The sequence below is a fragment of the Protopterus annectens genome, chromosome 4.part0, assembly GCF_019279795.1.
Source record: "Protopterus annectens isolate FY-2018-M chromosome 4.part0, PAN1.0, whole genome shotgun sequence".
Classification (NCBI taxonomy): Eukaryota; Metazoa; Chordata; order Ceratodontiformes; family Protopteridae; genus Protopterus; species Protopterus annectens.
In genome coordinates, this window is record NC_056733.1 from 1,966,809,820 (window position 1) to 1,966,837,038 (window position 27,219).

General features: G+C 39.8%; 1 protein-coding gene across 1 annotated transcript in view; it reads left to right on the top strand.

Annotated features, from left to right (window-relative positions):
- Positions 1 to 12,243: 12,243 nt before the first annotated feature.
- The window catches only part of LOC122800511 (teneurin-2-like), a 934,250-nt gene continuing 919,274 nt past the window's right edge, over positions 12,244 to 27,219 (top strand). Inside the window, exon 1 of the mRNA XM_044069951.1 lies at positions 12,244 to 12,488. The gene's annotated coding sequence lies outside the window, so the exon portion shown is untranslated. The remainder of the gene's footprint in view (positions 12,489 to 27,219) is intronic.

Here is a 27,219-nt window from a genome sequence, read left to right on the forward strand (position 1 = left end):
TTTTAACATAGTGTATAGCTGGCAAATATCTGCAAGAATTAGTCTATTTGCCACCTTAACAAATAAGTAAATAAATAAATATAAACTTTCAAATATAGATAGAAGTGGGATGGTGTGCGAGCAACGTTATTTCTAAGGGGGGATCTGGGATTATTACTATTATTATTGCTCAACGTTCTGAGGAATGTCACTGTTTTTATGTGGTTATGTAGAAACACATTGAGTGCAACAAGATATAACATTATTCATTATAAACAAGGGCAGGACATGACTGGAAGCTCATGAAGGAAGGAAGGGATAGTATGAAATGAGAATGTAAAATGGAGGTTAGAAATTTGTCATGCTCTTTTTGGCCACCGATTCTTCCCGCAATCATTAAGTGCAGTCCCACTGATTCAATTTGTCCAGTACTTCCTAGCTTCTAAGGAAAGTGATCATGGTGGGGGGGGGGGGTTAGAGCCTGGTGTACATGGCATCTTCAGACCCTACTCTGATTGACCTCATGCATATCCACAAAGCAAACAGCACCAGAATTTCCCTTTCTAAAGATATTTACCTTGCCTGTGACATATGTAGGACCTGCTGTGGAGACAAGTATGTATCCCAGAGATTACCTCTTCTCTGAAACAGGCTGTCCATGTGAAGCAGAGTTCCTCCCTAACCCAATTCAAGTGTAACTTGGACATCTGGATGGAGAACCAGAAATTCACCCCTGGTTTGGCACCTGTGTCTCTAATGGACAGAGGCAGTCTGTAAATTGTTCACCCCAAGGTCTCTGCTTGTAAATGTTTCATCTCCCAAGCCATGCTTACACTATCAATGATACCAGAACTTATCAGAGAGTTGGGGTGCAGAGGTAGGCATAAAAAGACCCCAGTGGTTTTTAGTCAAATGCACACTTAGGAAACTGTGAACCAATGAACCTCTAAATCTAAATTAAGATTGTGCTATCTGTTAATACCTTATGGGGGTGTTAATCTTGTGACATCTGAGGTGAATGGAATAGAGTCAAATATGGTTGGAATAGTGAAGACTAGATGGAATACATTAGGCTTAAACAGCCTGGATCATTATTATACATTTAAATGAAGGTCAGGATAAGCCTCCCTTAATCATGACTGCATCAAGCAAATGACCTACAAATGGCTACTATGTGTAGACTGCAGATACATTGATCTGCTTGATACAATGACATGTGGCTGTATATAGTCTTTGTATAAGGGTCACATCTAAAGCCACAGCACAGCACAGACATCAACAGCTTCCATCTCTGGGATATGTTGTACACAGACAGGATAAAATGGGAATACGTTGTTAAGACTGAGCCACTTCCTGTAGGCTGTAGTGAAGAGTACTTGGTTTGAGGCTGTAGTGAAGAGTACTTGGTTTGAGGCTGTAGTGAAGAGTACTTGGTTTGAGGCTGTAGTGAAGAGTACTTGGTTTGATTCCTTCCACCATCATTTGCCTATGGTGTTACTATGAGTAAGTCAGTTGGCTCTGGGTCACCCCCTGGAAAGGGATACTTGTATTCAATAGGCTTATCTGTTTAACAGATGAAAAAGAAACTCTGCAAAGAGTCATGTGATGTTATTACCTATACAGATAGTTTGCAGTGTCACCATGTTGTGTATTCATCCTGTGAGAATAAGCATACAGTTCTAGTTTCATTAAAAGGTAATGTAGCCAAGTATTTTATGATAAACTGCTTATATGTTCCACCCAATGTGCCTAAAGACACAGGTGAAGATACTCTCTCTCTAGGTTTCCAGCTAATACCAAGGGAGAAGTAGCTTGTTATCTGAACCATGACTGGACAGATCACTTCTCTCCTTCCATCTTCTTTGGCTAGTGTAACTTAGTGACTTGGCTGCCGGAAGTGATGAGGCAGCCTGATAAAATAGTATATTATGACATCAGTAGGTATCAAAAGCCAGATAAAATAGTATACTGTGACATCAGTAGGTATCATCAGAGGTACTGCCTCACCATCTCATATTCAATGTTTAGTCTGGTGCTAAAGTCCAAAGACAGCTTTGTCATAAAACAATAATCTGGGTTTTACTTAAATATAATCTTGAATCCACAGTGAAGTATTTTAGCAGCTATTTCCTGAATGTTCTAAATAGCCAACTACTTTTCTTTGCCCTTTAACATCTGGGAAAACACAAAGTCACATTTTTTAGCATGAAAACAACATACTGCAGATAGCAAGAGATGAAGGGGAGGGGGTGAGGAGGAAGAAAGAATATATTATTTCATTTAGCCTGCCATTAACACAGATGTTTCTCTTTTAGCCCAGCATTGCCTCTGGCTGCACAATATCTTTATATATATTTTTGTCTATTCAGCTGTTTTAGATTAATTTGTACATTGTTTTTTTTTTTTTTTTTTTGTTTGTTGTTTTTTTTTTTATCAAAAATGTATATGTGTGTGTTAATATGTTTTACAGAAAAGTATGTACTATAATACTATAATCAGACTTAAATTTTAGACTCAATGCTGAAAATGGACTCTGCCCATTTGGAGTTTCCTGGTTAACAAATTTAAATAAGCGAATTGACAAAATATTATTGGATGCCTGGTTTAAAGTATTCTCAGGAATCTAACCAAATTGCATTGAGGATAATGACAACATATTTTCATTAAATTACAACTGTCAGTGCCTCTTCACTAACTAAAAGAAACATAAGTATTTGAGCCCTCCCAGTTTAAACCAAAACTGCTAATCAGATGACACTGAGTGAGCTGACTAGGCCATGTTGGAGATTTTTTTCTTACTATTCATGCCGTAATGCAACTTATAAATAAACCATTAAGATTCAGATTTGAGTTTGACAAACACTGTCTCTCCTGGACCTTCCAGATGGGGATGTGTGCTGGTTGGGGAAAGTTTTATTGTTTTGTCAAGATGGTGTGTTCCTTACCAACTGATGCTGTTCTGCACTGTTCTATTGTCAATCATGGATTCACTGATCTCTGTCATTTCACTGTGAACTGTCTTCAACAGAATGGTGTTGTGGACTGTTTCAGGCAGCAATTTAGTGGCTTTAAGGCTAATTTTGTGAGTCAAGGTCAACAGTATTATTCTGGTAGCCAAACTCTTTTATCATATAATTAACCTCATGTGCTTTCGTAGCATGATGTGCCCTTTATAGTCCTTTGGGAATTGCAAAGGCCTGAGTTTTTTATTTTTTTCTGAGTACCAGACGTGCATTTAAGAGTTTATCTGTGAATACTTTCCAGTGTGATTATTAAGGTCACAGTAGTTACTTTGCTCATGTCATTGTTTAAGGCTCTTTCTTCTAGTTCAAGTCTTTGTTTATGGTATAAATGTATTAGCAGAGTGTGTTGCAATTATGGTTAGTTAAGAGGCCCAGGTATTCTAGTGACTCATCTTTAAAAAATGTTAACTGCAGCTCTCATAATTCTGACATCTAACAAGCATGAAGTATCTCTGCTTCTAGTTTTAACAGTTTGCATTCACAGTTTCATAGTAAGTGATTCTTACTGATCATAACAATCATTAGCAAGAGGTGATATTTTGTGGATTTCCCTCTTGGACATTGCCTATTTTCTTATATTTTGTTTTAATTTTTGGCTAGATTCATATAACTAAGATATTATAATAAGTATGAGCCAAAACCGCATTATAGCAACAAGTTTGTTGTAGCTGTGTTTACAAACCAATAACCTTAACTACTCAGTCAGCATTTGTTGTGTGATACAGAGCAATATTAAAAAAGGAATCATCATTTTACTAAACTATTAGCAGTAAATAAGTATGCTACTGAGATCCATAGAGATATATTCACTCTGGGCTAACTATTTTGCATATTTAGCCAGGTTTCTGATGGAAAACGTTATTTTTCTTTCTGTTATGAAATCTGAATTTAAATAATGAACATATATCACAAAAATAGATACAGTAAAAATCTTTTAAAGAAGAAAGAGTCTGAATCAAAAAGTAGTGCCAGGTGCATGTTTAGCTATTTTTCTTTTTAAATTTGCTCTGAAGAATTATAACATCTAGTCATTTACAGTGATTATTTCAGACATAAAGTCTCAGACCATCAGGAGTCACTGGCAGCTGTCTGCCCCTAGATTTATATGTCCATTCAATAACAAAAGGCCACCATGATTACATTCCAAGCTGACATCCAAGAATGTCCTGTGCCTTCTACGATGCCTTCCCTTACTGTTGTACCAACAGACAAGCATAGGATTCAAGGGGAAAAAATAAGTTAATAACAGCTTCCTACTTCTGCATACCTTTTCCACTCCTGCACTAACTTAGTGGAAAGACTATATGATTGCATTCAGCCATGGTTCTATGTATGTTTTGAAATATACTATCACTGGCAGAGGATATGTGCACAGCTGATGCTGTATGCATAAACATTGATTGTGCAGACATTCTATCACCAGCTTTGTACAGTATAGAGGCCCCCTCTGATCTTCCACAATAGGCATGACAGTTACTGGCAATCATACTCAGCATCCCTTGTGGTCACCTGTTAGGAGACTTTAATAGTCCATCGGGCACTGCAGACAGTGGTGCCACTGCCTACTTCTGCTGAAAAGTTAGTGAAGCACCAACAATGAAAGCATACCCCTTCCAGTCACCCAATTTCTTAGTTTCTTACACTATGTCCTCATGTTAGAAATAATCTGAGACCCATGCCTGTCACTGACCAGACTCACTTGCCTTCATTTCTGACAGTCTATCAATGATACCACACTATCTTGGCTGCAGTTGGACTATAGTACCTTCCCTCATGCATTATAGCAGTGGTTAGAGTCCCTTTTCAACTTCCCTGACCAGCAAAGAAGAGATCACTATTTCATTCACAGTCTTTCCTTGTTGATGTCTCTGATAATGTAAAGGAATAAAGCCCTGAATATTGATCCATGTGAACCAAGTTCAGTTTCTTAATCAAGCAGTTACAAGTGGCATAAAGGAAGAATAGAGAGGTTTGCCTTGGCCAGCTCTCCTGTATTCAGGGGAAGGGTATAAAGTGAGTGCCTGGGGGGCATAGTCCCAATTTAGAATGCCAGATGGAGACTGTAGACCACAGAGTAGCACTGGTTGTAAGGGGGCAGTGCAGTCTTGGGGGAGTTGTATCACTTGAAGATGTGACTGGCATGACCTCACTGATGACCATTGCAGGTCAAACCTACAGCAGGTTGCCAGGCATGTATATAATAGGTACGGCTAATGTAAAACTAATGTAAAACTCCATTCTCCATGTAGATATAGCCCCACTCTCAGCTGACCCAAAGGACCATTACATGAATCTCACCAAGGAAGAGGGATGATTGGCACTACCTGCTGACCACCCAACTAAACCAGATAGCCGAAGTATAAAACTAGAGTAAAAAAAAATCTCCCCTTCTCATTCTTTCTACTCCCATTGAGAGTTTCAACAGTCCTTCACTATGACTGGTCCTCCTCAGTGGATGTAGAAAAGCTAGTCACCAACCCAATACCCCCATTCATCATGACAGAATGAGTCGGTTTACTATCAGAAGGGCGATCGGACTTCGTTCGAATTCTGTATGTCCGATTGCCCAATTCAACATATGGAAAAAACAAAAAAAATGTTGAAATGCACAACAGTGAATGCCAGTGTGCATTTGCTGTTATGAATTCTACATTCTGAATGTAAATCACACTATAGTGGGGGTCGGACATGTACCCTTTCCTTCACTATAGTCCGATCTTGGAGTTTGTATATATAAATAGGAGGGGTGTGGGGGGTGCAGCCCCCACAAGGGGGGTGTAAGGAAGCTTGCCCCTTTGCAAAAGTGTTTTGTTATTGTTGACTGGAAGTGCAGCATTTTCAGTAAAGTCGACATTTTCGAGATTTGACTTTACCAAAATGCTGCAGTCTACATTTTTTTGTGTTCGGTGTTGTGATTTCCGATCAGTTGATTCAGACATCTGAACACTCGAACCGAGTTGGTTCGAGTAAATGATAGTAAACCGAATGAGTCAACCCTAGTACATATTAACAATTTGTACAGACTATTCTTGCCCTCAACCCACATGCACTTTTATCACCACATCCCTGATAGAGCACGCCAGTCAATCCCCACCTGAAGTGCATGGCGATTTTATTCAGTATTGCACAAGAATTAGAATAGTAAATGCCTATTACTCTGAAATATATCCAGTTTATAAAATAGTCTAAGCATGCAGGAGGAGAAGTCAGTATGTTAATAGAACATCTGCCCTGAAATGAGGGCTGTTGGGGTCATAGCCAAAAAAGTGTGATATTTTCATCCACTGCAGAATTTTACAGAATATCTCTTTTATGATCAAAGCAGGAATAAGAAAGGATTGTAAGCTGTCTTTATGCAGTCTCTGTCTTTATATACTGGCAGATGTTGCCACCTCATAAAATTATGTAATGTTTATAATATAAAGAGAGAAGGCAGATACTAATCATTAGTATCTCTTAACAAAGCTCCATGTTAAAAATATCTTTAGGCAACTCTCATTACATTACAAAGATTTTTTTCTTTTTCACTAAGGTACCTCAGGCTTTGGCAGTGTCATTCATTATAGCTCTTATCATACAATAAAATTAATGCTATAGTTCCACTCACAATATTAGTTGGCTGATTATTGCAAACAGCTGATACTTCAAGCACTAGCTACTTTTTATTCTGCTGTCTATATCAGTCAGAGTTCATTTTGCTCACTCCTGTTTTTCTTCAGCACAGCAATTTGACTTTTAATGGAAGGAGATATTCTGCTTGGCAATGCATCAAACCAAAGTGGAAATGTGAAGTCTATTGACATTAGCAGCTGACGTTGCATTCTATCTCATGCTTAACACTTATATGGCAAGAAGTGCTCATGTTAGCATTTTATACATAATACATTTGCAAGGAATACCTCCAATATAATAAAATGTTTCTGACTACTAAGAGAGAGGAAAAATAAGCCAAAGGTGTGTCTGTCATAACAGAAATATTGCAAAAAGCCAGAGGCATCTCACAGCTGAAATCTATTGTTTCCATATTATGGTAGCCATCTCTCCAAAATAATTCCAAAAATAACAGCAAACCTGCTCATATAATTCCAGTCAAAGTAAAAATGTACTATCTGAGGAACAAAATCAGTGCCTCAAAACTAGAGAGATACTCTGATAAAATGATTGTGCTTTTTAATTTGATAGCCCCATTTTTTTCTTGGAATTTCAGTAGGCTAAATTTCCTGATATGCTTGGAATGACATATTTTATTTTCTCTTACAGTGCGGCAGCATTTTAATCATATATAGTTACCTTCTTGATTTCAAATTCTGTCTCTTATTTACCATAGACATGAATATGTATTTCATTTAATATCTATTTTTACTATATAACACTGAGATGATTTTTATTTGAATATACAAAGAATTTGCAGTTGAATCTCATATATAAATATTTTACAGGAAATGCAGAAAGCAACTTCAAAATTTAAACACAAGAGAGTCCAGAAGTAAAAACTTTTAACCACAGAAATTGTAAGCACAGTGGCTCTAACAGAAAGTTGATAGAATATGGAAAATGCACTTTTTGAAATTATTTTTAGCAAGTGCTTATAACTGCAAAATTTAAGATTTTCAGCTCAGATTTTAGCCTGCCATTTAAGAACAAGCCACAAATGAACTATGACACTGAGAGTTTGTGCAACTTGGATTCAAACAGTTACAGTAAAATCTCAGTTAACCGGAACTCAAGCAACCAGAACTCTCAAGCAACCAGAAATAAAAATCGAAGAAATACAGTGCAATTTTAAAATGTTGCACTTTATGCCCCCACCACCCCCGCAGAAACATACCTTACATTTTTAGAGTTTTAGAGTTTTAAAAAGAAAGCTAGGAATAATTCCTTCTCTCCCCAACCTAACAAAGAAGTCAAACCAGACAAATAGTATCGGGTACAGTATTAATTAGGCCCATTTTTAATAGTAACTCTCAACCAACAAGAAACTACAGTTTCTGTCATCTACCAATCCCCATGGATGCCGGTTAACTGAGAGTTTACTGTATTTATGATTGTAAAAGGGCATTTATGAGGGGAGCTTTAAAAAAAAAGAGAGAGAATCCTGCACTGCAGTCAATTTCATAAATGGAGTAGGAAATCAATTACATGTTTAAATACATTACAAATCATGCCATGATCATTCATGAGGCAGTAAGTGTAAAATTCAAATGAAAAATATGTAGAGTGCTTTTTAATAAGTATAATAAGGCACTTGGGGGTGTATACTGCTCATATAGTACCATACACCCAAAACTGTAAGTAATTCCAACTAACTCTCACCCACAAACTACTATATAACCCTAAAATATGTAGAGTGCTTTTTAATAAGTATAATAAGGCACTTGGGGGTGTATACTGCTCATATAGTACCATACACCCAAAACTGTAAGTAATTCCAACTAACTCTCAACCACAAACTACTATATAACCCTAATTATTGCCCTTCACTTCAGACTATGCTACAAACATGCACCCTAAACCAAAATCTTAGGTCTTCAAGTAGACAGCTCCTAAGTATATCAAAACCCATCAGACAGCCTTTATTCCATCACCATTGCCAAACTGTGGAATGCTCTGCCCTCCTCTATTACCCACAGACTCCATAAAAGCATTCAAAATCACACTAAAGTCCCATTACCTCAATAATCAAAGCTACAATAAATAAGTTACTCTTATTAGTCACTACAAACTAGTACTTCTTAATTTCCATTCACCTCTTTCATTGTCTGTAGTTTTTTACTTTAGCTCTAGATATTATCCCACTACTAGTTATTTGGACTGCAAAATGTGTTTAACTGTCTTACTAAAAAAAAAAAAAACACTGGCTATAAATTTTTTTGAATTAAATACTTTAATGTCTGCATAAATGCTTTTTATTGTAATGTTGTATCTACCTTTATACTCTGTTAATACTTGTTGATATGATGTTGTACAATATTATTTTACTGTAATTGGAGCATTCTCCCATGGGCTTCACTGAAAATGGGTCTGTATTCCAGTGGACTCTCCTGGTTACCAAATGTCAATAAATAAAGCCACCCAACAGCAGCCTTTGGCTTGTGATAATATCTGTATGTTCACTTCCCTCCAGCAGTTGGCACAGTAGATTAAGACTGTGAGCTGTAAATAAGCTGCTTTCTGTCCTCCAGGAATTGATTCCCCCAGCCTTCATTTAATTACTGTGTGACCATCAGCAAGTCATTTAATCAGACAATGCTTTGGGGCAGGTGGGACTGAAGCCTGGCAACTCATTATATACCTATTTTTGATACTGTGTGTGTGTGTGTGTGTGTGTGTGTGTGTGTGTGTGTGTGTGTGTGTGTGTGTGTGTGTGTGTGTGTGTGTGTGTATATTTCAAAACTTTGAACCTCTGATTACTGAAGCCCAGAGGTCCCCCTGCTACTTAAATATACCAGCACTGAGATTGCACTACAGTGAAGAGAATGGTAAGGTCCCTGTACTGCACTGTATGGCGATTTCCTATCACAAGCTTCAAAATTTCAAGACTTCGATCCTCTGGGTTTCGATAATCAGAAGTCCGAAGTTTTGAAATTTTGAGATTTAGTAGGAGACCCTATATATATATATATATATCTACTTTCAGTGAACAAAAGTATGATACACCAAATTTTACTCACCTGATCTTCCACTGAAACTCCAGTTAAACGAAGCAATGCAGTGCCGAATTCCTTTCACAGCGAAAGTAACCACCTGACCACAGTGGTGAACTGTGCCCTCTTCCCATGTAGTGCGATTTTGGAGTAGGTATATTTAAGTGGGGAGGGTGTGGAGGTAAAGCCCACAACTTTGGTGGGCTGAGTTGCTTTCTGTTGTGTTTTGTTTGCAGGGTGGTCAAGTGGTTCCTTTCCCTGTTAAAGGAATTCGGCAGTTTGTTGCTTCGTTTAACTGGAGTTTCGGTGGATGAAATTCGGGTAAATAAAATTTGATGGACTGTATTTTCTTTCATTGAAAGTAGATCCATATATATATATATATATATATATATATATATATGTGTGTGTGTGTGTGTGTGTGTGTGTGTGTGTGTGTGTGTGTGTGAGTGTGTGTGTGTTTGTGTGTGTGTATGCTTGCACTTTATTGAAAGTACACTTTGTCAATAAAGTATTCTGCTGTAACTTTAAATCAAACATTCCATTTGTTGACAAGAGATGTCAAATATCTGATCTTTTCAAAGTTTTATTGGTTTTTGAGCTGTGCTTGTGTGCATATTAGTGAGGTTTTGTGGGTTAGGGTTAGTGGTATGTGTGTGAATATTTTTGTGAGTGTGCAAGTGTTTCTGGGTTGGGTTTTGTGTAAGTGCTAGGTAATGTGACAGGTTTTGCATTATGAATGTGTTTTTATGTATGTGCGTTGTGTGTGTGCATGTATTTCTGTGCATGTGTGTGTGCGTGTGCGTGCGTGCGTGCGTGTGTGTGTGTGTGTGTGTGTGTGTGTGTGTGTGTGTGTGTGTGTGTGTGTGTGTGTGTGTGTGTGTTTTTATATGCATGTTTTTGTCTGTGGGTTATTCCTTTGGTGGATGAAGCTTGAACTAACAAACTTCGACTGACCAAGCTTTAAATTGGTGACCATTTTAGTTCAGCCATAGGAAATCAGTGTCTCCACATTGTGCCAGATGTGATTCCTTTTTGGGAGAATTACCCCCTTCTTCAGTTCGGTGTGACTGTGGAACTGGTATGCATAAGTTGGGGGGTGTGGGGGTTACAAGGGGGCAAAATGTATTTTGGGGATTCCGATCCTCAGTGCATTCACTTTCATCCAGTGATAGGGCAAATGTGTCTGTGCCTGTATTGTGTAATGGTAGTATTAAGGTTTTATGGTTAGTACTCACTAGTGATCATTCTCTCTCACACACGTGCATGCGCGTGCATATTCACACACACACACACACACACACACACACACACACACACACACCACTTGATCTGTCATCTTAAGTAGTCCTTATTCTGATCCTAGCTCACAAAAACATGCTCACATGCCTGTATTGATTCACTATCCAGACAAATTATGTCTAGGTGTATTTTTTTCATAGTTAGCCAATCTCAAATGGATAACATTTGTTTTTATTTTTCAATCTGGTGAATTGCAAGTCATAGATGATTTTGATTAGTTTATGTTTCAACTTGCAGAAATTGTTGTTATGTGTATTAATGTTTCTGCATGTCAGCGTAAGATATTATAATCATGTGTATGTGTCTGCATGACTTGGAGCATGTGTATGCTGTATGCATTTTTAAGCATGTGTATGTGTCTCTGCATGTCTAGGTGCATGTGCATGCTGCACGTATTTTTAAGCACATGTGTATGTGTGTCTGCATGTCTAGAAGCATGTGTATGCTGTATGTATTTTAAGCACATGTATGTGTGTCTGCATGTCTAGGGGCACGTGCATGCTGTATGTATTTTTAAGCACGTGTGTGTGTCTGCATGTCTCTGTGCATGTGCATGCTGTATGTATTTTTAAGCAACACTGTACAGTGGTGGTGCTGCAGTAGCGTTGTCACCTCACAGTAAGACGCTGTCCGGTTTGATTCTCAGCTAGAGCATCTTCTGCGTGGAGACATGCGTGAATGGGTGTACGTTCGTTGAAGGTTGTGCGTCAGGGCTGGTAACTCGGCACGTAAAAATCAACTACCAATCATTAGCGGACCGGAGATCCGCAGTGGCGACCCCTAACTGAGAAAAGCCAAAAGACACAACAACAACAACTGTACTTGGTCATTCTTGACATAAATTAGCTCAGTAACATTCAAGTTGTACTTTTGTGCTACAGGGTAGTGAAAGATAATAACTGTTTCTAAACATTAAAGCTGAGATGCTAATATCTTAGATTGCAGAGTTAGAATTTTTGCAGTAGGGCAAGTGTACATTCACCTGAGAATAGATTGCTGCTGCCTACACCCCTACCTCTTCATTATGTTCATTTTGAGGATACAGAGTTGCAGAGATGAGTGCAGTACACTGGTTTGTTGATTTGAGCTGTGCAGTCTCAGACTGAGAAACTAGAGTAACAGGTGTGAGGCACAATGTCTAATGCTGCTGGAGAAGGGGAGCTCCCCCATACAAAATATGTGTAAATAAAGTCTGTTCTTTGCAGCACTTAGTACTGTATGCCAACTTGCCACTTGTTATTCTTTTGTTTTTCTCATTTTAGCCTTTTTATTTGTATTTTTGTCTTTTTAGGAGAGGAGCTTGTAAGACATGACCTAAAGGGACTTGAACTTCTCTGCATTTTAAAAAAAAAACAACTCTGGAGCATTTTAAGTTCCATAGGCAGCCAGGATATTGCCTACTTCTGCTGAAATTGTATTTATGGACTGCATTTTCATATGAGATTCCAGTTTCTCTGCTAAACTGTATGATATTAAGAAGTCTCCAGTAAGCAGATTTCAACCTTGGCACTGCATCCAGAAACATCTACTTAAAATACAGGTACTTCTGTCTCTGGTCTGTGGTCTGTTTGCATGCACTTTGTCAAAACTATGTATCCAAATAAATACCTGTTTTTAATGGATCTCATTGGTGGAGCAATTAATATTTTCCTACCTTGCATTTGTTAAATCTCTTACCAGAACAAAAGCTCACTTGCAACCAAGGAGGCAAAAAATTCTGGCAAAGTTTTACAAATACAAATGTAATGAGTTATTGTGCTCCAGTGAACTTATTAGCATCAGTTTATGGAAAAGACTCATATACTGTGATTGCATGGTTTGTGGGCTTTGGACATGATGATTAACTTTTCCTAATTCCTTCACCTGTTCACATTACTGGAGCTCTTGCTTACATATAAAACAATTATTTATTTTATATATACAATAAAACATAACAGGTGGGACATATCCTGCCCTTCAGATGTAAACTAGTTATATCTGTCAGCCGTCTTTAACACACAAGCATATGTTTGACTTTTTTTTCATATGTCACTAAATCCAGAACTCTCAGTTAATATAATGCAATGTTTTTAAAGGATTTAGACAATATGCTTCCCGATCTGTCTTGCTCCATTTGACATAATCAAATCCTTGTTTTCCATGGCAGTGTGGTGACCTGCTCTTCCCCTTCACCAACTGGTATGACAGTCACTGAATATGTTGGAGATAATACATTTGCAGTTCTCAGAATGAGAGAACAATACAGAGCCAGAGAACACAAACTTCATATTTCATTATAGAAGCAGATCACTGCAAGAATCCCTTTATGCACAACCTTGCTTGTCCCTGCTGTACAGCCTGACAGCCTAAAAGTCTTGGTGTTCAGCCTCAGCTGCATCACCTTGTCAAAGGATAAGATATGGGTCGAAATTTGGTTCACAGGAGTAGAAAGTCCCAAGTCAACACCTACGCTTTTACTTTAGATGTGTTGTTATCCAACATTGCTTGGAAAAAGTGATCTGAGGATTTCTTAGATACAGTATGTTATGCGCATCTTCAATAAAATGGTTATCTCTTCATCTAGGTATATATATATATATATATATATATATATATATATATATATACATATATATATATGTGTGTGTGTGTGTGTGTGTGTGTGTGCGTGTGTATGTGTGTGTATAATAAAAATTAAAAACTCCAAATATTGAAATCTAAAGTGTAGGAAACTAAGACATATTGAAAGCCTATTTTCTGCACTGCCCAGACCCCATGCTAATTATATATACCGACTTCTGCATTGCAAAACAACAGGGAAAAGGCAAGATCCTGTTTTCAATTTTCTGAGTTTTTGAAATTTTGGGTTTCAATATTTGGAGTATTCTGTCAAATGAATGGACCCTATAAATTTGTTTGCATGTGTGAGGATATGTATAGGTTCATATGTAGGTACTAGGCTATCGACCCAAGTGCCTAAGTAAGCCTAGCCATCAAGGTTCCCTGGCTTATGCCACCCAAGAAAATTATTTTCCTGTGCCCCTGTCGAGCAGAGCCACCAAAGTGATCCCCGGGGTGTATTTCCTATTTCCCATCCGCTTATCAAGATTTTTCTTGAAGAGTGCTAATGAGGAATTTTGCTTGAGATAGATGGGTAGCTTGTTCCAGAGTATGGGAAGCCTCTGGGACAAGAATCTATCCCTCCAGCATGTCCTGTTTATTGTGGTGACAAGGTTTAGGTCCATAGAGCATGTAGCTTGTAGGGATTGGGATTTCTTTAGGTGTAGCATGTCCAGCAACTCTGGTCTTGACATAGCTTTATATGTTAGGCAGAGATCACCTCAGAGTAGGCAATATGCTATGGAGTAAAGCTGGAGGTTTTGACACGGTCAGTGTAGGGCATGTGTTTGAGGCCAGTAATCCTCTTTGTGAGATACTTCTGTGGTCTTTCCAGCTGCTGCAGATGTCTTGTGAGGTACATTCCAAAAGGGACATTGTACTCTATAATGGGTCTAATGAGTGTCGAGTAGAGGGGAACAATGACCTCATTTTTCCTAGATGAGAACACTTTTGTGATGAGGTGTGCCAAGTAGAAGGATTTCCTGTCTACTGCGGTGATGTGATTATCAAAGGAGAGACTACTGTCCACATGGGTTCCCAGGTCTCTTATCATACATTCGGCATTAAGTAGACTGCCACCTATATGGTAGTTCATGGGTACAGAGGATTTACCAAAGGGGATGACAATGCACTTTTTGGCATTGAGCTTGAGGCCATGGCTCTGACACCAGGCATCTGTCTCAATGAGGCCCTTCTGTAGGATGTCCACATCATTTGGGGACTCAACTGTGGCTCCTAGTTCCCAGCCATCTGCAAACTTCGTTACCCAAAGACCTTCTGTGTTAGCCTGTACTTCAGAGAAGTAGATACCAAACAGGAGAGGTCCCAGACTGAATCCTGTGGTACTCCACTTGTCACTGGTTTGGAGTCAGATTTGATGTCTGCAATTTTTACAGTGTGAGCTATGTCAGTGAGCCAACTGGCAACCCATCTTGTGATATAGGGATTTATACCTAGTTTAGTGAGTTTAGCTATAATTCTAGAATGTGGGATGGTGTCTGAAGCCTTAGCGAGGTCAATATAGGCTGTGTGAACCACCTTACCAACATCTATTGCTTTGGTGACTGCCTCAAAGAAGTCAATCAGGTTCAGGAGGCATGATCTGCCTTTCACAAACCCAAACTGGGTGGGGTCCAGAGTTTGTAGGTTACCAGTGTCTTTGTTTATGTTATATATGTAATTCTGTGTGTGTTTGTGTGTGCATACACTTGCACCTGTCTGTGTGTGTGTGTGTGTGTGTGTGTGTGTGTGTGTGTGTGTGTGTGTGTGTGTGTGTGTGTGTGTGTGTGAGTGCTTATATTATAATATGTTGAGTTTGAAAAATGATGTTTGCAGTCAAGAAAACTGTATTAGACAGTTATCAAGGAAATTATGGTCAATTAATGCTGTACAAAAAGAGGTAGGCTGCTAGACATAGAGGAGCTCTCTGAGCATGCAGCCCAGGCTGGTATGACCCTGACCTTGAGTAGCATCTTACCCTCACCAAGAATGATGCCACAATATGAAGACAAGATTATCAATTTCAACAATTGGCTTAAGTATTGGTGTCATTCAAAGGGGATCCAGTGCCTGTCAGCCTGGGATGACATGCTTGACAAGCCATGATGCTTCGCTAGGAATAGCTTGCACCTGTTACCCCTGGGCTTTCGGATATAGGCAAAGGCTCTTGCCACCCCCAATATAACAAGGCAAAGTAAAAATCCACAATATCTTCCTGAAGGAAGGAAGGAAGATATTGTGGATTTTTACTTTGCCTTGTTATATTAAAGGATCTTTTTGGAGACCTAGCAGCTGTTTGATTTCTTCATCTGCTTATTTTGAAAGCCTTTGTTTACGTGCTTCCGGGTCCTGTCGTGCCAAGTGGTTTTTATTCTTGGTAAGAGTAATGCTACTCAATGCCAGAAGTCTAAACCTCAAGATGCACGCACTCAAAACTCTCCTTAGCATGGAGAACATTGATATCTGTGCAGTAACAGAAACCTGGTTCAAGGCTCCTGAGAGCACCCAGCACTACCAGGTTATACCTCATACCATGTTTTTCGGCCTCAAAACTTGGACCGAACCACAAAAGGAGGGGGAGTATCAATATTCGTCAAAGATACCCACACTTCTAGGTTGGTGGCACAGCATGAAGCATCAGAGACTATCCATGTGCAACTAACAGTGGGCAAAACTGCCTTCCAGTTTATAGCCTGCTACAGACCACCCTCCCAAACCCAGGAACCCCACTCAGCCTTCCTGAGAACACTGGAAAATATGAAGGTCTCTCCAAACACCATTATATTGGGCGACTTCAACTACCCAAACATAGACTGGGAGCATTACTCTAGCTCCAACATCCTAGCCCAAAGGTACCTAGAATTTATAAACTCAAATGCTATGGAACAGCTTGTTACCACTCCCACAAGAGGGGAAAACATACTGGACCTGATCATCACCAACATGGGTACTCTATGCTCCAGACCAGAAGTGTATCCCTCACTGGTAAGATCAGACCATAAACTAATCTCACTAGATATTCACATCCCGACCCCAGCCCCTGCCCCGAAAACCACAGTGAAAAACTTCTCTAAAGCAAATTTCACACTCCTCAAAACCATGGTGGAATCGTTCAAAGCCCCCGGGCCTGTGGAAAATACGGCCCAGACCGCAGAATCCTTTATAAACGCATTCTATGAACACCTTCAGGAATGCATGGATCATGCAATCCCAAACAAAACCAAGACCCAATCCTCCAAAGGCAGGCGTCCTGTCCAGTGGACTCCAGCCATAAACAAACTATACAATAGAAGGAGGAAGCTACTACATGATAGAGCAAAATCCCAAAAAGGGAAGGCATCTCTGATCAGTATTAGCAAAAAACTACGGGCACTCATAAAATCGTCTAAGGCCAGCTTCAAGAGAAAAATTGCACAGGACACTAAGGATAATCACAAGGCTTTCTTTAGTTATGTTAGAAACCTGGGTGGGAATTCCCAGATATGCTCAGAATTAGTCCAAAATGACAAAAAATACACCGAACCCACAGACATTGCCAACATCCTAGCTGACAGGTTCAGCACAAACTTCTCCCCCCCTTCCCCACCAAAAGGGCAAATATCTATTCCAGCAGAGTGCTGCCCCCCTGACATCCCAGATGCTCAGGTAAGAGCCGCCCTCTGCAAAGCAAAACACACAGCATCAATGGGACCAGACGGTGTCCCAGGCTGCGTCCTACATGAACTCCAAGAAGAACTAAACCCAAACATAAAACTACTGTTCAATTTCAGCCTTACTACAGGATATGTACCCAAAGAGTGGCATACAGCAACAGTGGTCCCTCTCCACAAAGGTGGTGCCTCAACGGATCCTGGAAACTATTGCCCCATAAGCCTGACTAGCTTGGTCTGCAAAGCTATGGAAAGGATCGTCATGGACCTCATAAATAAAGATATTGGGGACCTACAGACACTGGATCCTACCCAGTTTGGCTTTGTTAAGGGCAGATCCTACCTCTTAAACATGGTCGATTTCTTTGAAACAGTCACCGAGGCCATTGACGAGGGGAAGGTGGTCCACACAGCCTACCTGGACCTCGCAAAAGCCTTTGATACAATTCCCCACTCGGGCATTATAGATAAGCTCACCAGCTTAAACATAAACCCCTATGTCACTAGATGGGTTGCAAACTGGCTCAAGGACAGAACCCACATGGTTAGAATTGCTGGAGCCATGTCATATTCCAAACCAGTTACAAGTGGCGTCCCACAAGGCTCAGTCCTGGGACCTCTCTTGTTCAGTATATATTTCACAGAGGTACAGGCCAACACGGAAGGACTGTGGCTGACCAAGTTCGCAGATGACTGCAAATTGGGCACCATAATCGACTCACCAGCTGACACAAGCATCCTACAAAATGGCCTCATAGAATCAGACAACTGGTGCCAGAGCCATGGCCTCAAGCTAAATGCCAAAAAGTGTATAGTCATTACCTTCGGCAAAAACAAAGTGCCCACAAATTACCACATAGGTGGTAATCCATTAAGTATGGAAGAAGTAATTAGGGACCTGGGGACCCAAGTTGATAGCAATTTCTCATTCGACAACCACGTGGCCAAAGTGGTTAGAAAATCATTTTATATAGCCCACCTAATCATGAAGGGATTCATATCTAGATCAGGGGAAGTCATCGTGCCTCTTTACTCATCCCTCATCAGGCCCATAATTGAGTACAATGCCCCTTTTGGGATGTACCTTACCAGACACCTGCAGCAACTGGAAAGACCCCAAAAGTACCTCACCAAGAGGATCAAAGGGCTCAAACAGATGCCATATGCTGCCCGGTTAAAGAAACTCCAGCTCTACTCAGTGGCATACCGCCTGCTCAGAGGCGATCTGTGCCTGATGTATAAAGCCATGTCCAACCTGGAATTAATGGACATGCTGCACCTCAGAAAATCCAAATCCCATTGAGTTACACGCTCGAGAGACTTGAACCTCAGCACTGAAATAAATAGGACATGCTGGAGGGACAGATTCATAACCCAGAGGCTCCCTTCACTCTGGAATAAAATCCCAGTCCAGGTTAGGCAGAGTCCCTCATTGACTCTCTTCAAGAGGAATCTTGATGAATGGATGGGAGATCGTAGATTTACTCCGGGTCTCACTTCTGTGTCACTGTTAGACAGATGCACAGTATACTAAACTCAAAAAAGGGCATAGCAAAATTCATTTTAAAATGGGTAGCGAAAGCCAAACACACTCTGGCTAGGCTTGTAAATGCCCTAGGGCAGATAGCCTAGTATGAACCTATGAACCTATGAACCTATGTTGAGAGAAGGTTCCTTTATCTGGAAGTTCATAATGGTGAGCAAAGCATACCTAAATGATCCAAGGGGTATGGAGTGTGATAGCAGAAATTGGGCTGGACATAATTGGAGAAATGAGGGCCTGGTTGAGGCATACACCCTGCAACTTCTTAAAAGATTGTTTGATGTTCTTCGTGTTTCAATGTTGCAGTCATTACATTTGGGTAATCTGCTGGCAGGTTCCCCTCAGTCGGCCTGACTAACAAAGTCTTGGGTCCTGCGTTGGTTGCTGTCCCTTCTTTCACATATATTTGTGAGTTGGAGTACTGCATTAAATGCAGATGTGAGGTGTCATTGTCATAATGTTGCAATGTCCACAGATAATCGCATGTGCCCCATACAGTATATGTACACAGGAATCAGGGATACAAATGTAAGGTAAAATGTGTAATGAACGATAACTCTATACAGATTCCAAATCCCCCACCTTTCCAAGATCCATTAGACTTTACTGTCTAAATTAGTGCAGTGGTAAGAGATAGTAAGCACTAGTAAGCTAGTGTAAGCATAACTAAGCAGCAGTTAGCGGGAATAAGCATATATAAGCACTAGTAAGCAGGTTTAAGCCTGTTTGCAAGGGGGTAAGCAATGCGCACACAGGTTAAGCAATATTGAAGCTCTCTGTAGGCATATGCAACCAGATGTTAGCATTGCTGACCCTCTCGCAGACCCGCGCAAACCAGCTTACAAGTGCTTAAAAGTGCCTTAATCACTCTGTATGCAACAGCCAGTGTTCTGGCCAGAAACAAAAATAAGCAGCCTTTGCAGGTCTTGAACCCAGGACCATGTACACTATAGTCACAGTAGTTAACCACTAAGCCATCACAGCAGTACATAAAATTGAGGTATCACCAAACAAATCCTCACTATAGTAAAATCAAACTGTACATGTGAAAGGAATCTACATACAGTCTTATGTTCTATAACCTACTGCATAATATAAATATGTGAACTGGAGTACTGCAGTAAGCCCAGATGTGAGGTGTAATTGTAATAAAGTGTTGAAGTCCCCTAATAAACACAAGGACCCCATACAGTGTATGTACACAAGAATCATGGATACCAGACATATATATATATATATATATATATATATATATATATATATATATATATATATATATAAATAATAAATCAATGCCAAAAAGCAGATATAATGCAAAGTAAATATTAAGCAACGCTAAGCATTGCACAGGCCAGCTTAGTAGGTGTAAGCAATGTGTAGATCAGTAAAACCACAGCAAGCACCCAAAGAGGCAGGAGGTAATAATAAAGCACAAGCCTGTAGGTGTAAGCAGCAGCAGGTTTAGTCGCATAAACGCCACACAATACAAAGCGTTTTCATCCACAAGACTTCTTCAGATGTAAAATGAATGAATGAAGGCTGTGCCTGCTTATATACCTCTCCCAATTTAATTAAATTTAATTAATAGTTGAAACAATTGTTTAATTGACACCAATTAAATCCTATAACTAAAATGTTCATGACAGCCTACCGTTTTGCCACAAATACAGATAAAAATAGATAAAAACATGCACTTTTTTTAAAAAGAACTTTAAAATATATATATAAATACTAAAACCATCACAATGTGTTGGAAAGATAAATAAACTTGAATCAAAAACCAACAAAAAGAACTTGCAAAACAAAATATATACTTATTTTATAGTTTTGCAGCTCTCATTTTTAAAATAGTGGCAATGGGTATGTATTCATTCAGCCCTGGGAATCTGTTGGCTTCCAATAACAACTGCCAAAATATTTCTCTCACCTCTATCCTATTTTCCCACCCCCCCCACATCACATTGAACCTTCTCTACAACAAAGAAGCCCCATTTTGCTTGGGGACATGTCAGTGTATGTTTAAACAAGACATTTTGATGTCTTCCACTCTAATAGCATATAAATTCTCATAAATCCTCCTTCTGAATTTATGAGTAGTTTTTCCAATGTAAAATGCACCACAGGTTTTGCATAGGGCTAAATTAATCAAGCCTTCACTATTACAATTGGAAAAACTACTACTCTGAATCTGATAATCTCTTGACAGGATGTGTACAGAAACCTGTCTAAGTATATATGGGCATTGGTTACATGCCCCACATTTGTAGGTTCCCAATTTCTTACATGAAACAATAGAACCATTACAATAGAACCATTATGCTCCAGCAAATCCTTGAGGTTCCTGCTTTTTTTGTATGTAAATCCTAGGGTGTCGATAAACAAAACTTCCAACTCTGAATATCACCTAAACCTGCTCCAATGTTGAGTAATAATGTTTTTAACCCTAGAGGTATTCTGATTATAAAACATCACATAATTACCCCCCAAGGTTTCTGGAATTCATCCCTGGTAACGTCACCCCTGGTTGTTGTGTGGTACCTTGCACATTTAATGGTACTATCACACTTGTATCTCCTGTTCCCAAAATAGGGGCAAACCTATCCTTTCTCCCATTCTTTACTTCCTCCAATATGTCATCAATTAAATAGTTAGGATACTTCCTAGATATAAACATTTCTTTGACTCTCTGACTTTCAACTTCAAAGTGATTGCACACACCACACAGCGTTTAACGTGAGGTGTGTTCCAGGTTACATGTTACATGCAGAACATCCCCAGACATGTACAGTATACTAATGGGGGATGTAATGGGTGTATATGGACAATACATAGTGTGACATGCCTTCATATACACATTAACAGACACATAACAGGCAGACACATGTCTGAGAGACCTGGGCCTATCGCTGCTAACTAACTTGACCATGTGTCCAACATGTTACAGGTAGGCTGCAGACAGCACATGCATATTTGGGCTGGATTGTGGTTTCAGTTACCTGTATGGTAGATGGTGACAGTGATAACCATAAAGTGGTACATGGGACATAAACTGGGTGTACCTTGGTGTAATGACTGTCTACACAGCACCCACACCCCCCAGTGGATATTGTACTCCATTGTACTCCATGAAACCCATGATGACACTCTGACATACCCACCATCACACATTGCCCACGACTGCGATACAACCCATTGTATATCCCAACAGTGGTACTACAGGAATATGCATCTAATGCACATCCCACAGGCATAGTAGGGTGTTGCATTGTCATGCCTCACCTATGGGCAGCAACAACACTATCTGTACTACTGTGTGGCAATGGTAGTATAATAGGAGTATGTGGCATCGGAATGCTGTACTATACAGATATACAGACATGCACACATACACACACTTGCCAGAACTTAGTGGGTATCACATGCCTATCAAACCATTTGTACAACACTGTTGTGCTGCTACTGCAAGGCTAGTGTAGCTGGTATGGAGAAGAGTGTAACAGGGTACATGTAATGTCCCATACAGCAGCAACCACAACTGACTATGGCAATGGGTGTTGTGGTGGTTGTAAAGGCCCTCGTGGAATTCCCAAGTACAGCTGTGCTAACACACAGACACTGCTATACTCAGTAATGCACACACATATACATGTGTCAGTACTGGGGTGCATCGCTGCAGGTGGTCATAGCTGTGTACCTAGCTATTGTCCATGGAGAGATGGGTTGTGTAGGGGATGTGTGTACAGTGGTATCCTGCCACCTGCCATGTGGCAGCAGGCAATCTATCAACAGACACCACTGTGGTAACCCTCAAGGTGAGAGTGACATGCATCAGCCAATCCTCTGGGTGCCTCCTGCACATGGCCAATGAGGTGATCAAGTTGACATATATGCAACATGTATTACAACACATGGTTAGTCTCTGTGATGGAGACCTGTACCTAAGCATGTTCTGTTGACTGTGGTAGTGTAGTGGAGGTACCTGTGGCATGTGGTGCATACAGGGTGTTGTCTCCTATATGTGCCAGTTCTTATAAAGCTGGGCAGACATGTAAGTGTCAATCAAGCATAGGTTGCCTGTACATATCCCAGCTGGATACCTGCCATCTGCACATCTGTACAGGGACTGGCAGTCATCGGCTTGGCAAGTAGCTATGCAGTAGGATAAATGTGTTGACTGACGTTTGACAACAATATGTATACCATAACTACATGTTGGAAGCCCTCACTAACATGTGCTGTACAGACAGTAGTCTGCAGTTACATTCCACATGTCAGATCATTATCTTGTAGGGGATATATACTGTGACACAGCTCACACACCAGGGATACAAAAGTGAGGCCTCAGAGTCCAGCTATGCCTGCAGGTTGGCCTGTTGTCAGTACTACATTTATCACTCTACTCTTGCCAGTGTGACAGCACATACCCTGGGCTACTACCCCTGTATGGAATACAATCACACAGATAGTGCTGTACAAGCCTCATATACATTTGTGTCCCAGACATGATACTCACACCCCTTGCTACTGTAATGAGAGCACATAGGCACATGTGTTGTACATGGCATTACATACACTTATAGATGTCATTACCCTGCTATGTTATCAGACTGGGTGGTGTGAACTGGTTACTGGAGTTAAGCCATGCTTAGCAGTTATCGACATTGCTCCAATATAACAGTTAAGCTGATATGTGCACTCTTAAGTGAAGCTTACATTTTGTAAGCACCCGTACGTTTTCCTGTAGCTTAACAGCGCTTACCATTGTGCAAACCTGGACAAACGAGCTTACAGCTGCTCAAAACTGCCTTAACCACTCTGAATCTGACAGCCCTTGTTCTGCCCAGCAACAGGTCTTGAACCCAGGACCCTGTACACTATAGTCACAACACTTAACCACTACACCATGACCACTGTGAAGACAGCCGTTGTTTTCCAATATATCTGTCAATACACATATTGATTAGTATTGAACAATTGCCTTTACTTCCACAATTGTGTAGTACTTGTTATTAATATAACTGTTGCATCACATATGTTGTTTTATCATAATGTACACATATCAGATACATATGGTGAGATACATCTGGGTATACACAACTGTGAGGTTTACATATGACAGGAATATGGATATATACATATAATATGTTGATATATGTCTACATGTACATACACGTATATGCATACATATGTCTGTATACACATCTGTATAGTGCATCATATATATGGCCATTTGTAGACTTCTTTGTATATACATATATGTGTGTGTGTGTGTGTGTGTATATATATATATATATATATATATATATATATATAAATATATATATATATATATATATATATATATATATATATATATATATATATATATATATATATATATATATAGATATATAGATATATATAGCTATATATGTATGCACATCCTATGTGTACAGATATGCCTATTTATGTAGATATATATGTAGATATTTATAACTATATGTGCATACATATCTATTCTGATATACCTATTACTGTCAATATATATGTAGATATCAATAAGTATATGTGCGTGTGTATCTCTATCTGTATATGTGTAGACATATATTGCTGTGTATATGTAGATATCTGAGTGTTTATATATATATATATATATATATATATATATATATATATATATATATATATATATATATATATATATATACATATACATATCCATCTATGTATGCCGATATGTATATGTTTATATATCTATATAGATATATGGATAATTATATATACATATATCTTCATCATATGTCCAGAACATGGAGTGAAGTCCTACCTCCTCAGCCCCAATAGTCCCAACCTGTTAGTGCAAGGGGATGTCAGGTATGTATTGCAGGTATGTAAGTAGACTGTTGCTACTGTAATAGGGGTTGGTGTAACAGACATGTTGTGTGTGGGAGGTCACATCTGCTTGTAACATGTGCGCTATTGGCTACTGGCAGACATCTTAAGGACATCATAGTACAGTACCACTGCTAGCACAGTAATGATCCTGTGGGCTGTAACAGAGACATGGCCAATAAATGTGGACAATCTGACACACTCTGGTCAGTCCAGAGGTATACACAGAACCCCTTAGTGCAAAACATGTTGACCAAGCCTGACAATGCGGATGTTAACAGCCATGTAGATGGGTATATCATCTAAATACTGGTATACATTTGCTCCCATAGGTTATGCATTCGCACACCCCTCTCTGTCCTGACACATAATAACCACTGGTACAGAGGTGACATAGCCACATACTACCCACTAGTTAGTGACATACATCTGTACAGCATCCCACTGCTTTGTCAGAAATACATGACTGTTATGGTGGAACAGCAGCAGTACATCTTTCAAGTATCTGGACATAACATCACACTGGGTAAGTACACCAAGCTACTAGGCATGTAACAAAGCACTGTGCAGGCTACAGGCAAACTGCCACAACCCTGGCCTACATTTTTTATGGGGGAATACACATATACCTGCATATATAGCAGGCTCTACAGGCATGTCACAGCATAGAGTAACAGACATCTGTGTGAAAGTGCATAACCACAACCAATGTGAACGCAGCCACATATGGTAAGCTAGCTTAATATTACAGTATATGGACTATCTGATCAACACCATCCTCACATGTGCCACTCACACACTAACCCTACATATACTGGGCCACTTCACAATGTGGTCCGATGCCTGTCTGTGGTATGGGACATGTGTGTGTTTGGCCTACAAGCATGGAAGATGATAGAGTAACATACACTTGAGCAGCATGTAACATCACATAGTACAGGACCAAGAACAATGACATCTACCACAGCCTGTACACAGGCCAAGGTACATCTTCACAATGCACACACTGACAATCACCATAAGTACACATACCTCAGTACTGGTCACACAACCACAGAATGCCCAGGTTATGTCCTCAAATATAATCCCTACTATACATAACATGTGTAGCAGTCTGATATTACACTGGCTTGTTATCAGATATGATGTGAATAGATAATGGTGTGCAGAACATATGCACCTCTTACTGCATGACATATGTAGAGGTTGACAGAGTTGTGGCTGCAGGCACAAACACAGGGTCAGTACAAACATGTTGCTGTGATAACCTCATACATTTACTGTTGTAACAGGGTTTGTTGTGACATAAGTCCTATGAGGGATATAAAGTCAGTAATGCTCATGGCTGTCACCATGTACTGACTGCAATCTTCAGGCTATGCTTCTGCAGTTCTCAGATAGGTGCTTTGTGAGTAACACAAGAAACAAAAGGCACCACACACTGCCCAGTCTGGAGATGACCCTACAGATGTGGGTTTCCTCAAAAACATAGCACTGTCATGACAGGTATTAAAACATGTAGCCAAGCCATATCCACACACACCCTGTTAAACCGACATTACTCCAAATGCAGAATAGCAAGACTTACATTCTGTAGTCATGTCAGCCACACCCCCCTCCTGTGTGATGGCCTGTTTCCACAGTGTATGTTGTTAGAGGTAAATCCCCAATCCATCTATGATGCTGTTTTCCAAACACCAGATCTAGGTCCTGCTCACAGTGAATGAAAAGGCCCAACACCAACATGATGTTCCTAGATATTGTAGTGTGTTTCCTTGTAATTGGCTATGGGAATGTTACCACAGCTGTTCCACATGCAATCAGCTAGAGGAGGGCTGCAATTCATGCAGAGGCCAACAACTGATCATGAGAATCACTTACAAAACAGCATCACTTACAAAACACATGCTGCTGCCTAAGCAAAGCTGGTGTAGTTCTCCACATCCACCAGACAGGGAGTGTAAGAGGCACACAGAGACAAAGTAAGTCAGGGAGGGGGTGGGAGAGTAAAACCTATGCATGTTTGGGTCACACACCTACCAGTACAGGGTATTAAATCCCTGACTGACTATGCGTTGCTATCGCATGTCTATGCAGATGTTCTTTGTGTTTCACTGTTGCAGTCATCACATTTGTGTTATCTGCTTGCAGGTAGATCTCAGTTGGCCTGATTATCAAAGTCTTGGGTCCTGTATTGGTTGCTGTCTCATCTTCCATGATGTCAGGTAGTCAGGGGTATAAAGCATTCAGCCAATGCCATTACATCAGTCTTTCTTGCCATGCGGTGCCCGAAGCAGAAGCAGTTCGCAAGTGTCGGTCGGCTGACTCCTGAAATTTTCGTTTTCAAATTTCAGATCTGAAGTCTTCAACTAAGCTAAGTACCCCATTGGGGAACCTTTTTCTTGCTCTAAACCGATGTCAGTAAAAGTTAACAATTGTATTTCTTGTGGAAAGCAAATACCTCATAAAGATTTTCATTCGTACTACATTCCTTGCTTAGGCCCAGACCAAGATGTACCTCACTGTCGGTTTTGTGCCTTATTCAAACCTCGTACTATTCATTGTTGGTTCATTTTCGCATCTAAATATTTTGGTACTCGGTTCAGTTA